This window comes from Cyanistes caeruleus, chromosome 12 (assembly GCF_971803275.1).
Source record: "Cyanistes caeruleus chromosome 12, bCyaCae1.hap1.1, whole genome shotgun sequence".
NCBI lineage: Eukaryota > Metazoa > Chordata > Aves > Passeriformes > Paridae > Cyanistes > Cyanistes caeruleus.
In genome coordinates, this window is record NC_141712.1 from 7,086,101 (window position 1) to 7,100,488 (window position 14,388).

A 14,388-nucleotide genomic window follows, 5' to 3' on the forward strand; every position below is an offset into this window, starting at 1 on the left:
TTAGTGATTTAAATTTGGATATTTACTGCAATAGCTTTTCAGTGCTACCTAATCTCACTTCCAGACAGACAGACAGACAGCTGCCTCTCCAGCTGAGGCAGCATGGGGCAGATGTGGCCAGAGCCCAGCATCCCCCTGAGCCAAGGCTGAGCCCCAAAGGTGGCAGCCCCAAGGGCTGGCTGTGCTCACACCCTCCACGGCTGCCACAGCCCCGGAGCTTTCTCTCTTTGCCACAGCAAAATCTGCAACAGCAGCTGCTGGGCCAGCTTATTTCAGCAGCACCAGGGAGAAACCACATCAGCCTTCCACGTGGCACACAAAGTGACCTCTGTGCCTCGCTGAACTGCAGCTCAAGGTGGCTGGTCCTGGTCTTGGGAGACCCAACCTTTGCTGCCAACAAAGCTCAGCACTGGGTGGTCCCCTCGTCAAACAGGGGACCAGCACCACCTTGGAGATTCCTGGAATCAACTCTGGGGGGAAGAGAGACCTGGAAGCACCAAGGAAACGTTTGTTTGTAGCAACCTGTTAATATAAATTAATGTTTGCAAAGCTCCTTGACATCTTTAGATGAAAGCGGATACGCACATAGATTAGGTTGTTAATTGGGTGGCCGGAGGGCACGCAAACAGGGCCGACCACCAACACTTAGCTCTTTGCACTGATGTTTAAAATCTCTCCTGCCCTGCAATTAGGCACACATTTCAGCCACACGGTGGGAGGACAGGTCTCAGCTCCAAGAACTTTGCAGCAAAATTCCCCCATAGTGGTGAAGCTCTGAGCTCACACCCAGCCACGCTCTCAGCTCATCCCAGGGGTCTGTTGTGCAGTCTTCAGGCACACAAAACAGTGAAGTTTCTTCATCATGATCTGTTTTCTAGTGGAAATAACCTGATTTATGCCCCTCTTGCATGAGTGTTTTAAAGGTGACTGCCCTGAAAAGTAACTGGAGTTTTTAAATCCAACCCATCTCAAAAGCACAGAGGCCAAAGCAGGACCCCTTGGTGGAAAGATGCTGATAACAAAACTCCAGGAAGTCTGGAGAATGGCACTTCAAGCCCAGGACAACAGTGGGATTTCAGGTGCTGGAGGACAAGCATGTCTTTTGCAGATAATTTAATGCTCTCAAAAACACACAAAGGAAGTTTGGGTAGCCTACTGGTCTTCTTTTTAGTTTATCTTATTTAGTATTTTCCCCCCAATTTTTCTTCCCGTTTCTAGGTGACCTCTCTCCTGCGACAAGGTCTCCCCATTATGACAGTGAGCTCTGATGATAATGTAGGTAACATTCAGACTGAGACCAAGTGCAGCAGAAAGCCATATTTCACTCCTGACCTTCAGCTCCCCCTCTAGTGCAATGCACACATTTTATTTCCCTTCACTCATAGCAGGACCAGTGAAACAGCGCCAGGTAAAACAAGTGATGTTTCCTTAGCGAGATGCCAGGAATGAATAAAATAGTTTTGCCATTTTCACTGCATGTATGATACTCACCACACAACTTTGCTTGGCTCACATTAGATATTAAGATCTCTGCTTGGCAGAGGCAGGGAGAGAAAAGATGAGGCAGAGAGAGAAAGGCGTCAGAGCACTACCTGGCACGCAGCTCTCTGAAGCATGCCCAAGCTGCCACAGCGCCAGGGGCCTTTGGGGGAGCTCCCAGTGACAGCCCACAGGGGTTCCCATCCTTCTCTGCTGTCCCAGCCAGAACACCACACCCGCTGAAGCTCGGGAAAAAGTCCCGCTGCTGAGCTGCCACGGAGCCCCAACCCCAAAATCGCGGGTTCTCTCATCTCCAGCACCAACTGCTGCACCACACAGTAGCGCTGGCAGAGCTCCAGACGTATTCCTTTACGTGTCAGGCCTGAATCTCTTCATATGTTAGGGTAGAGCTGCATGTACAGTACTTCCCTTACTTCCAACGCGTTTTTGCCATCTGTTTCTATTATGGGAGTTTATGGCACAGAATACCTCAGACATTACAGTATCTGTTTCTTTTCTGTGTTGCAGTTATGGTTGCTGTGCTGCTTTATGAACAGAATGATAAAACTTGGAGCCTTCTTAATTCTCTCCTTTCCACCCCCATTTTTTTCCTAGCACGCTGCAGAAATGGAAGGATTTTTTACAGTTCGCATTATTATGATGAGAAGAGATTTGAAAGAAAGTATGGAATTTATCAGGAAATGGAAATGTGACTACAAGGCAGATTTTAAAAATCCTTTAATCATATCATGATTAAGAAGGTTTTTATATTGTTACTTCTGTGTTCTGAAGTATATTTTGTTATAATCTGAAATTTGCCTTTTTTTTAAAGAAAGAACCTGCTTGGTACAGACAGTCTCTCATTCACATCTATTAAACTCCTACAGTAAAGCAGGGACTCCACAAGCAGAAGGGCTCTGTGGATTTTCCTGAGTAATATTTCAGAGCATTTCACATCCCCAAAATCAAAGCACTTTCTTGCAGCAGAGTCGTGTCAATACACCCACGTCCCCCACTGCATATTTTCTGAGAACCCTTCATTCTTTGAGGAGAGGAATTATTTGTCTGTTGTAAACTTCAGCTAGACATTTTTGTGACGTGAAAAGCTATTATTTGCCTGCAACGGCATCACATTTTTACCACATTTAGAGGGGGAATATTTGCAATCACCCTCATTGTCTCTAACCCATGAGGAGGTGGAGCTGTTGCACACTTCTTTAAAGAATGAATGAATGCAGGCTCATGGGCAGAAGATTAGATAGGTATGAATTTGGCAAAGAAATCAAATATAGACACAAAGAAATATCCTATTTGCCCAGGGCTGGTTTGATCACATGGTGACCATCTGGAATTTAGATCAAGCCTTCAATAAAATACAAGGGACCACACTTCTGCAGCACTCTCAATGATAAATTAATATCTGAGCTGGAAGTACTACAAGAAAACAGTGATAAAGAAGACAAAAGCCACATCTCACATACTCCAATTGCACTCCATTTCCTGGTGTTTCTTCACTTCCCCCCTCCCCCTGCCCATTAATATAAACATTATATGAGAAGTATAGTGAGAGCAATAAAAAATAAATGGCAATTAGAGCCAAGATCCAGAGCTAAGACAGGAGGAAAAAAGGAACAGAAACATTGGTCCTGATGGCCTTTTCCTGTTCCAATTTTTTTTAATGTTCTTCTGACCTTGATTAGATCTGCAACTTCTCATGTGAGGCTTTGAGATGAGTCCTATATTTAGATAAAAAAACAGTACCAGAAGTGAACTGCCAGGCATGTAAGGATTTCTACATACTGTGCCATGTTTTGTGAGCCCCACCATTGCCCCTTACCTGCTCTCCTCCTGGTAGCCAACTTACCTCTCAGGAGCAACCTGCTAACAAAATCCCAGGAGCCCTCTGAGCTCTTTGGACAGTTTCTGGCACCCAAGTTCTTGGGAGCATCTCCCAGAGTGCCACCCACACACCTTGTCAGCACGACCTCTGCGCTGGGAAATTGTACCAACCAGTTTCTCACCTACTAATTCAGAGCTAATGCATCAGGCTACTCCCAAAACCCAGTTGGTGATGTCCTCCTGTGCAGAGGTCACCTTGGGAGCGCTGGTGGAGGTGACAGCCCATGCCTTGTGCCCCGTAACTGCACAGTGCCAGACACCATCCTCTCCCTTCTGGCCAGCACCAGGCAGGCAAATGCCTCAAGACAGAGCAGCAAGTTGATTCAAAACTAAGAAAGAACAAACATGTTAATTTTCAGGCTCACTCCACACAAAGGTGAGCCAAAGGATGCCCCAGGTACGAGAAAATCTGACTTTCACTGGCCTAATGTATTGTAGTGCCACAGTTCCTGGACTCTCCTCCTCTTTGGAAATGGGAGCTATTCAGCACAGCACACAAGTGCCTCTCCCTCAACCCACCACTCACATTTCATTGCATCTTCCCACTACCTTCAAGCCTTAAGAGCTTGGGAGCCAGCTCCCTCCTTGGCCTTCTCCCCAGGGGATGGAAAACTGTGCCATACCCCTGGTGAAGGCCACTCTAAGAGGTGTGGAAACACTACTCCCTGATGCTGCTTCCAAAGATGTGGCTGGAGTCTGGAGCACAGCAGGAGCCCCAGCACTGGAGCATTCCAGCATGGAATTCCCAAAGTGTATTTTTAATGCCTTTAGCACTGTTATTTCTGCCACCCCTCAATATTCAGAAGTCAAATGCAACAACCATAGTGACCTTTCCTGGCAGTATGGGTCAGAACATGCTGCACTGTGCCTTCATGGAAACCTGTGCATGAACACAGGGCTTGCCTCCCAGCACAGCAGGATTACAGATGCCCTGCTGTCAGTCATTTCTTACAACTGGAAATGAAAGGTGCTCACTGTTCATGGATGGTATGAATACATGTCCATTTGGGTCTCAGAGAAAACACAGGTCTCTTATTATGATGGATTAAAAAAGGGGAAAAAAGCCTTAAAATGTAAGAAAATGTATCAGGACAAAGGGTAAAAACCACAGTCTCTGTGAAAAGCAGGAACGAATACTCTGTGCCCCTGTTTAGCAAATAAAGTGCTCAGACACTGTTTTAATTCCAGTTGAGAGAGGTAATATTCACATTTCCTGCAAATCCCCTTCCACTCCTGCCAGATGACAGTTACAAGCCCCTCTGTGGCAATCACCTCCCCCTCTGTGGTAGTCACCTCCTTCACTTCTGTCAGACAACAGATTTCAAGAACTAAACAAATATTAAAAGTTAAAAAAAGCCAAGAGACCTTCTGTTTCCTTTGTATTTCAGGCTTAAAGGAGTGATTTTTTTGCTTGCTGTTTGGATCAATAGATTATTTCAGTAATAGAAATACTAATGTCCTTAAATCTATATTTTTCCCCCTGCAAATCACCAAAAAGTCTCTCCTGGATTAGGCCTCCCAACCAACTGATTTAGTTATGTGTCACAGGAGCCTCCATCTCTCATTTTTCTCCTTTCCTGGGCTGAAGGAAATACTTATTGGTACTGTACTCTAAATCCCAGCCAATGGAAAGCAATGTTTCGCCATCTATCTGCCCCTGACACACTTTTATGTAAACCACTGCAAAGGGAAGGGATTCACACGTGTTTTACCAACTCTGCTAAACTACGAATAAAAGGCATCCAAGGTTCAAAGAGTTAAATTACCCAACGGTTTCCTCTGCCACGCTTGCCCCCCACCCGAAGCCCCTCTCCTCTCTCTCAGGGCTATGCTTGATTTATGGTGTGATCCATCCCTGTTGGGAGTTGACAGTCACTTTCATTTTCTGGTATTTTTTTTCCCTTTTGCTGCCAAGGTCACCAGAGAGAGGGCCCTCCAAGTTTTCTGCATTCGTCCTCCTTCACCCTTCCACCAGCTTGGCCTCATGAATCATCCCGTCTTCACATTGAACTCCTGATGCTTCTCTTCCACCAAACTGCCCGACTTCCGCAATTTTTCTTCATTCTCACTAACAATTTGGTAATGAAATATTGATTTTTAGTTAGATTCAAATAGATGTTATTAAGTTTGCATTGATAAATCGTTCTCTTTTTCAGGCTGGAAGTACCTCAGTCAAATTCTAACTGCGCTTTCATACCTGGTGATGTATTAATTTGACATATTTGTCACCCAGGCTGCCTGGCTCAGAGTTAGAGGAGGGCATCTGCCCTAATTGCTGCTATTTCGCAGAGAAGGTGTAATTCTAGCTGGTTTCTTCCAAGGATTTTAGCCCTAAAAGAAGATATTTCCAAACATTTTCCATGGGATTTTAGTTGGGAAAGCAAGCAAGCAAACATCCTTTTCCAGAAGGGAGAGATAGGCATTTAAAAAAAAAAAACAAAAAACAAAACAAAAAAAAAACACCGACCAATTAATGTTAAATGTTTCCAGTTAATTTTGCTAATTGAAATATATTCAATATCAATGAATTTGTCATGGATTCTGTGACAAGTAAGTAGTTCTTTTAACCCTCCTCAGTGAGAGTGGACAAATAGATGAGATTTGAAATATCAGCTGCAAAATCACTGCTCCCTTAAGTGGTTAAATGAAGTGAATATTCCTGCACATGGCTGGCACAATAACCCCTCTGCCAGAGTTGAAGGTGGGACACAGGAACACGAGGAGGCACAAAGTGTGTCAGCATTGCATCATCTTTCACCTACACCAGGGATAAGGTTCCCGGTCCCAAGATTTCACCGAGGGCAAAAAACTGTGATCACAGACGGAAATAAAAATAAATTACATTGAAAAAGAGACGTGCACTTTCCCCCTCTGCAACATCCAGGCTTTGTTCTCCACCATGGCCCTGTTTCAGAAATAGCTGCTGCTCAAGCCCTGGGTGCCCCCAGTGCTGGCAGCCAGGGGGGCAGAGCCCACGAAAACTCAGCTCAAACCCAACCATCAGAGGGGGAACGACTCACATTCTCAGTGCCACTCTGTGTGCATCTCAGGTAACAATTAGTGTTCAATTACTCACAACTCGGGTGAAGGTTTAAAGGGATGTTTGCAGCTGCATCAGTTTGAAGACTTGAATTTCAGCTGGATGCAACCTGAACCCCCTCTTTTCATGTGTCATTCAGCACCTCTGAAAATCCCACTTTCCCAGTATCCTGCAGTGGATACCAAAACAAGTCCTTCATACCAGCTCGTGTTCACTGTGAATGGAGAAAGAACAAGTGTTATTTCTTACCCATTAAATTAAAAGCTACCTGCAGAAAAGCACTTAAAAAGACCCCTAAAACTAAGAAGCAAGAAAGGAAAAAGTGGCCAGCAATATGTCACTACCTGTCCTCTAACACAAGTATCAACTCTGCCGTGCTGACTGATTTCAAGAGACAGGCATTGATGAATAAAGCTCAATTGCTTCCTATGCTCTTGTGTCACACCTTTTTATTTACAAAATAATTTAGCTTAAAAGAGGAGGTAATTCTTGGAAATTAGCTTTAAAAAGGTCAAATTAATCTACTTGGTGCCAGCTGAAAGCTTATTTTTTAAGAAAATATACAAAAGGAAATATTTTTCAAAATAACAAAACTCCATCACCATCAAGGTACTAAATAATTACTTCACAAAAATTAAGCTTTTTATATTTAACATGTTTGCTGTATGCTCCACGTTATGCAGACTGGAGTAAATGCTACATTCTAGTGTCAGTGGTGACTGCTAACTCCACCCAGAGCTACCATTGCATTTCTTAAAATAAAACAAGCTGGAAAAAAGATATAACAACATAAGACAGCCTTCATTATCTCCCCTCCACACTGATACTGTAATAAGACTGTTTAAATGAATCAGACAGCAGAAGGGATGCATAGATTTCTCTACTTATGTAAGTTCATTCGTTCTTCTCACATTCCTCCTCTAACACACTTCTAGGATTATTTAGTGCAATAAGTAATTATCAATCCGCTTTGGAAAGCCATTATACATTTACATACTCTTCAAAGCTGCTGTTACTTTTATTGCTTCTAATGCCAAAATGGGAATGTGAGAGAAGAGCCTCTCTAAGAGCAGGTTATGGCGAGTTCAGCATGCAGAATGCAGTTTGGAGGATGCATATGGGAATGAGTCATTTCTGAGAAACATAAAACTCCCAGTTATCAAACCTTTTGCTAGTCAATTATTTTTCTTTACTATGCTTGCTAGTAATGACAACTGCTATGAGAAGCCTGCTCTGCTGTATTATTTCTGCTAACTGTTATTAACCTGGTGGAAAGCAAAACATGGTTGGACCAAAGCATCCCAGCTGGAGCTAAAAAATTAGGATAATTTAGAAGGTAAAGGTAAAATTCGGATTATTTTGTAGATTCCTTCTTTCCTTATCTTGCTGGCAGATATTACAGAGTATGACATGAAATGCCCCAGCAGCAGACCCCAGTGAACTGAGTAGCTGAGGGGAAGAGTGACAGACCCACTGTCAGAGCATGCTATCAGCTCAATCAGATGAATATGCACTTAGAGAGGTAAAACCTATAGGCATTACAAGGCTTTTTGGACCACCATGTCCTAAGAATATGGAAAATCAGCAATGCTAGAGTATCACAAGGTTTTTAGGAGTAACTCCTGCCAGGTGAGCAGCCAGCAGCAGGGTCACCCTGCCATGGCCCTCAGCAGGATGGTTTCTCCTCTAAAAGCTTCCCCTGTGACAGAGGGTGGCTCAGGTTTGTTCAGGGCTAGTAGTAATCTTTAAAAAAAAACAACAAACCAGTATGCATCTACCTTTGGCCTCCTGTGTTCTACAAACCACAGTTCAAATTCCCAGGAAAATCTAGTTGGGCCCACCTGATTCCCAAGCCACAGGTCTTTAGTGCACAGCTTACAAACCCCAGGCAGTGACAGCAGGGAAAGCACACCCACAGACTATGTGATAAAGCACAAGCTTCACTTTGGCACCTGCCCCTCTGCATTTGCAATGTGGTTTGTGTACAGGTGATGCTGTAATTCACCCTCACAAAGCACATTTTCCATGCCTAAGGCCAGCACCAGTCCAGACACCTGAGATAAGGTGGCAGAAATTGAAATACTTACAGCAGAAATGTTCCCCACTGCTACCAGTGTTCCCAGTATTTGCTTTTGCTGGTCTGCCATCAGGATGAAGGGAAGGAGCTGCTGCTTTTAAAATTTCTCTTGTTAGGTGACAGCTGGAAGGTCTTCTAGGGTAAATTCTTATGAATTCTGTAAGAAAGTACCACATCAATAACACCACTGCATTTCTTAGTGCAGCATCCTAGGACAGGGGCATGGACTGAGCCTTTCACATGCAGCCTGGTCTTTAGAAAATCCATGCCAGCTCAAAGGGCCATCTCCTTATGGTTTCTGCTCTATGAAATGCTGCTAAAACTGGCCCCAAATCAGTCTGCCCTTGCAATCCATTCCTTGTCTTAAAAGACTTTTGGCTTGTTTCACAAATTAAGTAAAAAAACCTTACCATAATTTGGTAGGGACATGTTGATTCAAGGAAGCAGCTGCTGAGTGAGCCAGAGATGAAGTAAATAACGAAGCTGATAGCAGCATTATCCTGTGCCCCCTCAGCAATGAAAACACCGACTGGGCTAATTCCTAGTAAAAGAAAATATCCTTTTTCATTTTCTTGGCAGGCACTGCAGCTTGGCTGCTTCAAGGCAGAAGCTGAATACTCCCACAGCCAGGGCCTTCCTTCCTGAGCACCTCATGTCCTCTATAACAGAAACAGATTTCCCTCTCTTCCTACTGCACTGTTCCCCTTTCTTCCCCAAGCAGTTTCCATTCTCCTTACAGACTGCTTTTCCTCCAGCTAGTTGGGACCCTCTACTCAGATGAGAAGTAATTAAGCTGAAAATTACCCGTGAGGACTGGAGTCACCCTTTGGGAAGCCACAGCCAGCCAGACTCGTATTCACATGGCAGCACCACTCGCAAAGAAAGCAAAATATGGTAAACAGAATGGAACCCAAGCCTGGGTGAAAGCCAGAGCAGTTTCCATATGAAAGATGTGGAATATTTCCCTCGTGGTACCCCAGTATAACCAAATCTGTACTGCAGATCTAAGGAAGCAGGAAACCCAAGTTAAAAGTCCCCTGATAAACAAAGGTGGGCATAGAATTCAAGTCCCCACATTGTGCTGGCAGAATATCCCAATTAAGCTGCTTGGTAAAACTGTTGTCTGTTGTCCCTGCTTTAAGGCTGCCCCATATGCCAGGGAAGCTCAAGATAACCAAGGTTCATCTTTTAATTTTGCTTAGGGCATAAATTCATTGTGCTCTCTGCCCTCCCTTCAGAGATAGAAGGAAATACTGTTTTCCTTGGGGTAATGCTGGCTGACAAGGCATCGTTAACAAGAGTCTCTCCATATGAGATTAGGTTTTGGTACATTCACTGATAGGGAATGCAGTGAGCAAGCTGTAGTGACCCAAGTGTGTTACACTGTTCTGTCTTTCAGGAGATCAGGTGGCAAGAGAACCAGTGTCTACTGGTTAATGGTCACCATGTACAAACCCTGTGTATGGACAAAACCACCCTTAAGATCAAACACATGTTACATTACCTCCAAAACAACTAATTCAGTCAAACTGTGCAATCAGAAACCGAGTAATTTATTGTTCTCCATTTTAAACATTTAAAATCAATGTGCTTGGCTTGTGAATGTACCAAAAGCTATTCTGAATACAAAGCCCAAACCTATAAAAAATGCCTAATCACTTTAAGTTTTCCATTCCTTTCTGTGACTTCACTGCCATTCCTCCCTCCTTAAGACCTTTTCTCACATGCATTTTCTTTGTTATTAGTGCTATCTATAAAATATGAATCCCAATTCCATGATCGTCATAAAAATCATAAAATTCTATGCCTGCCATGAAAATATTACATGATTTATTTCTGTGTGAAGTACATATTAAATCTAAGTATTGAAATGGTATTTTGCCTCCTTGACATCAAGAACTTTAAAAGATGCCCAATTTCTACTCAATTGCTATTATGTTAAGTTTCTTTCCCTGTTTTAAAACAGATACTTCAGAAGCTATTTATAGATTGAGGTTAATATTCATATTGCCATATGCTCTACAGTATTTGCTCATATACCCTCTTCATTTTTATTTTATATGACATATGGTGGCTGCATTATACACGGCATTCTCCTAATGCATTGCATATGCAGATAACATTTAATACAATACAGGGTATATTCACCGTGCATTTCACACTAGCAGATTGTGAACTGATGGACAGCACAGCTCCTCCACTCTGCCCCTTGCTGGACACCTTGAAGGGGCAAAGGTGTGCTCAAAATGCACTGGAGCTCTCTGCTTTGGATGTACAGACCCACACCCAAAACTCTGCAGGGACAAAATAATGCAGCATAAATGAGGAGAAAATGCCTGTGGTGGTGGAGGAGGATCTCTCCTTGGTCACAAATACACACAGCAGCTTGGTCTGAGGGGTCACTGAGTGGGGCTCTTAAACTCCCTATCAGCCTTACAACCTGAGGGAGATGCTAACAAGAAGGATTCTTCCTCTCTTGTGGACACCAGAAGATTAAAATTGGTTATATTCCCTTTATAAGAGCTGTTAGGCTCTTAATCTCACATCTTAAGGACTTCCATATGCAAGGTACTGTCACTAAATATAAACAAAATTATTCTATGAAAAGCCTTCTCCCAAGTTAAAAAAAATATCCAACAAAACCAAAACCAAACATGAAAACAGCTAGAAATTTGCTTCCATTTCACTGCATCATTTGCACTGCTAAGAGCACAGTGACAGTAAAAAATAAAAATCTGAGAATACTGAAGCATTTTAAACTTAAGTTTTCTCTGACATTTTCTTCCATTCTGTTTTGAAAGGTACAAAAAAGAAATAAAAGTTAACAGTAAAGAAGCAGAAGAAAAAAAAATAATTCATTTGACTGAGCTATTTATCCACATTTAGTATTGCCAAGGAACAGAAACATCAGTTATTCACACAGCTCCAGTCATCATAGCACTCTATAAAGATCAGTGGTCACAGAGCACTCAAGAACTAATAATTAGTTTTTCTCCTTTTTAAGTGGAAAAATGTCCTCATGTTAATAATCAACAAGAATGTAAGATTTTCCATTAAACTTTCCAGGCTTTGACGTGTCTGCAGCATTCTAGCCCTGCAATCCATGGTTTATTGAATATTTTTGGTGTTTTTTTTCCCAGAACAGAGACGGTCACCACTGCTGTGTGTGCCATCCCTGCTGCCACCGCTGTTTGCCATGCAAGGCAGGGGTGGTGGCTCACAGAAAATGCCTTGCTCTGTGGTTCAGAGAAGCTTCCACAGGGAGAAAGGGGAGTGGAAAGCGTGGCCTGAGCCAAATGCCTGCCCAAGACCTTGTGTGTCATCTCTTCAAAGGAAAGAGTTCTCACCCTGTCTTTCCCCAAGGAACAACTCCATCCTACCTGTGCAGCACCACCTCTCTCCCTTCCCCAGCAGGAATTGTATCCGGCCTTTGTCGCTTCAGTCCGGCTCCTCTGTGCTAATTAACACTAACAATATCAATAACAACCAATATGGATAAATAGCAATTGATAGGATCTCACACTGCCTTCAGCAGAACCAAATATTGCAAACATTGATATCAGCTTTTCAGAACCAAAAGCTTTTCCCAAGGGGCCAGGTGTTCTGGGATGGGTTCATAGGTGTCTGGTGATTCCAGGAGGAGCAAGGAGCACAACTCAACCTCAGCAGCACAGGCCAACACCACCCCACTCAAATGCCTGGTGTGTGTCAAATCCCCACTTCAGTCACTAGAAACTGCACTGGAGTAAGGTGCTCATCCCAGAAAACATTGAACCTGTAGCTCAAACATTCAATGAGCTGTGGATTCCACTCCTGGGTTCAAAAAGCAGGCAAGGACAAAACCTGCTTTTCTTTGTGTACAGATGACCCCTATATAAATACATTCTCATAAAATAGTTCCAATACCTCAAATGTTCTCCCTGCACCCCCCATCCTCCAATCCAAATGACACTTAATTAAGCCATCTGATCTTCAGGGGCTTTTTTCCCCCTCCTGTCAGAAACAATGAAGAAATAAGCAGATTTCTTCTAGAGCCATGGGCTTTAACTACTGTATCACGTACAGAGAACAGAAAGAAAAGCCTGGACAGGATGCAGAAACCATGAAGAAAAATTATTAAAGATTTAGGAAAAAAGAAAAATCAATCAAGGGAGATACACAAACCTGATTAGGAAAGAAAAGATTGTATGTTCCTATATATAAATATATATATAGACATGTTAACGGGTGGCTGGTTCTTCTAAGATTAAAGAAAATAACCTAAGGTTAAATATCCTTTTGAATTTCTCTGCTACCATCTACAAAACTGGAAACCTGTTTGCCATGGCTCCAAGCAAAGAGCTGATAACAATATTTTTGCAGCTAAATTCTCTCTTTTTCCACCAGCTCCTGAAGTCATGAGACAAATTCACTTGCCAGAAACTGATTGAGTACAGGGGATTTTTCCAAGTCTCTTTTCTGACCCAGATTTGTGTCTTCGTGCTTTCTGAACAGATGGATAAGATGATCATTCTTTAAAGATCCCAACTTAAATGAAAATGTGTTTAGTGGTTCCAGTGCAGGGAAATACAGTAAGCCATTAAACCATGACAAATTTGACACACACAACAACTTCAGGGAAAACAGGCCAAAAAAATTGAATGTCTACCTTACCAAAGCAGAAGCTGAATCCGAGTGATTAAAAAAAAAGCAGCAAGGGAGATAAGAAAAAAGCCATTTGTCCTGTCTGGGCTCACACCAGAGCCCACTGCAGGAGCACCACAGCTCCTACCAGCTGCCCCCACCCAGCCCCACCCACCAGCGATGCCAAATTAGCACAGAAACACAAAACTCCCTCTTAGAGATACAGCAAAGCTCCCTGGAAAAGGCAACGAGACAAATTCTGCTAACTACTTGCCCTCAATTCACAAATGAATATAGTCAGGCTCAGCTAAAGCAAAAAAAATGAACCAAGACAACAAAACCCCACTGAATTGTGATTTATAGTAAATCTCTGACATTTTTATGGTTCTCAAACCAATAATGCAAGAAGAAACAGCAGACAGTGAGCTCTTGGCACTGGTATTGACTTCAAGGTCAGTGGAGCACAGAAACCCATTGGTTACTGATAAAATGGCCTCTCCTCCACCCAGCTGCTCCTGGTTTTCAGCAGAGAACTTCTTGGAAACCTGCAGGTGTTTGATATTTCGTGGTACTTAGCTCCCCTACTGCATTTGATAGAATAATTACTTTGTTTAAACTTTTCAATCAACAGAATTTCTTCTTCCCTTGAGCTTGGATTTGTCTTATTTAAAACCAAGACTAGAGAAAGCAGCTTAACAGCCTGCCTAGTTATTCACATCTATGCAGAAGCCTTTTATTCTTGAATCAAAAATGGTATTCTGTTATTATTCTTTCAGCTGGTATGTAGAGGTAACGTGATTGTGTCTGTAAGTAAGTGCCATACTGAATTTAATCATGCTATTTATTTGCTTTGAATTATCCTGTATTCATTTTTTCTGTTCTCTTAGGCATCGATAAAGTGGTTCTTACTATTACAGTAAATTAAATGCACTTTAAAAGATTATCTTTTACATTTGTCATAACAAGAATTTACATCGATGTTTTTCTCTCTTTAAGTGGGTATAAAGAACTCATGTACATTTTTTAATTTAGTGTGTAGTATTTATTACATGTAGAACAATTTCTTAACTAATCACAACTCATTAAATTCACAAATTATCCCAAATAGCCAATGTTAAAAGACCTCTTGTATTAGGAACAGGAAAACAATCCAGATTTTTTTTTTTTTTTTTTTTTTTGTGAACAAGCATAACTAATTTCCTGGTTCTTTTCATGGATGAAATTAAGTATTTCAAAATGCAAAAACTCCAAGGGAAGTAAAAGGAGGGAA

At 42.4% G+C, this 14,388-nt stretch overlaps 1 long non-coding RNA gene across 8 annotated transcripts; it reads right to left on the minus strand.

The window, feature by feature from the left end:
* Window positions 1-4,527: 4,527 nt before the first annotated feature.
* On the minus strand, window positions 4,528-13,581 carry LOC111934354 (uncharacterized). Of its 8 annotated transcripts, none has more exons than XR_015275341.1 (8): window positions 13,494-13,581; window positions 12,402-12,488; window positions 9,300-9,367; window positions 8,906-9,036; window positions 8,506-8,652; window positions 6,455-6,632; window positions 5,576-5,709; window positions 4,528-5,446 (listed from the first exon to the last, which is right to left on the minus strand). It is a non-coding gene; the product is annotated as an uncharacterized LOC111934354 (long non-coding RNA). The 8 variants fall into 8 exon arrangements; XR_015275340.1 differs by lacking the exon at window positions 8,906-9,036 and adding an exon at window positions 11,876-11,962; XR_015275342.1 differs by lacking the exon at window positions 13,494-13,581 and adding an exon at window positions 13,149-13,472.
* Between the last annotated feature and the right edge of the window lie 807 nt (window positions 13,582-14,388).